Source organism: Tachyglossus aculeatus, chromosome 14, assembly GCF_015852505.1.
Source record: "Tachyglossus aculeatus isolate mTacAcu1 chromosome 14, mTacAcu1.pri, whole genome shotgun sequence".
Taxonomy (NCBI): Eukaryota; Metazoa; Chordata; class Mammalia; order Monotremata; family Tachyglossidae; genus Tachyglossus; species Tachyglossus aculeatus.
The window spans coordinates 58,769,540-58,770,393 of NC_052079.1; the positions used below are offsets into that span (position 1 = coordinate 58,769,540).

The 854-nt window shown below is 50.0% G+C and overlaps 1 non-coding gene across 1 annotated transcript; it reads left to right on the forward strand.

Annotated features, from left to right (window-relative positions):
* Positions 1-446: 446 nt before the first annotated feature.
* Positions 447-584, forward strand: LOC119937427. Its single transcript, XR_005454096.1, has one exon. It is a non-coding gene; the product is annotated as a small nucleolar RNA SNORA7 (small nucleolar RNA).
* The last annotated feature ends 270 nt before the right edge of the window (positions 585-854 follow it).

The window sequence follows — 854 nt, forward strand, 5'->3', positions numbered from 1 at the left end:
AACCCTGTGCTAGCGTGAGCTTCGAATGGCTCTGCTGTTTTCCCTGATGGAAAGGAAGACAAGGCAGCCTCCTTGAAGCACCTGTGCTCTCCCAGCTCCCGGGGCCTCTGAGCCAAAGACACCCCTACCCCCCCCGAGCTGAGGGACCCCCACTTTGAGGTAGGGTTGCTTAGCCCAAGAGAGGTGGCAGACTGACTGAGCCACCATCTGTTTGAGCCTAACTGAAGATACATCGCCTCCAAGAGGCCTTCCCTGACCAGCCATTCTTTCCTCTATTCCCACTCAGTCTGCATCACCCTGACTTGCTCCTTTTATTCATCCCCCCCCCCCAGCCCCAAAGCACTAATGTTCATATTTGTAATTCATTTATTTATATTAATGACTGGCTCCCCCTCTAGATTGGGCAGGGAATATTTTTGTTTATTTTTACGTTGTACTCTTCAAGTCCCCTCTCAGAATTGCACCTGGAGAGTTTCCAGTACTCTACCAGTCTTGGCTATGGGAGGGAGAGTCAAGCCGAGGCATAACCATTCCATTCCTAGCTTGGGCAGTGGCTAGCGAGTGGAAGGCAATCTGCTACAAGATGAAACTCCCCTGTGCTGGGAAGCAGAGGCATAGGAGAGAGTTGAGAGCGGAGACTCAAGTCTACTGCATGGAAAGAGGCAATGGTAAACCACTTCTGTATTTTTTACCAAGAAAACTCTATAGATACCAGATACCAGATATAGATATAGATACCAGAACGATTGCAGGAGGAGGTGGGGTGTCCTGGGAGAGATGTGTCCGTGGAGTCGCTATAGGTCGGCAATGACTCGACAGCATAAGACAAGACTCTCCCAAGCACTTAGTACAGT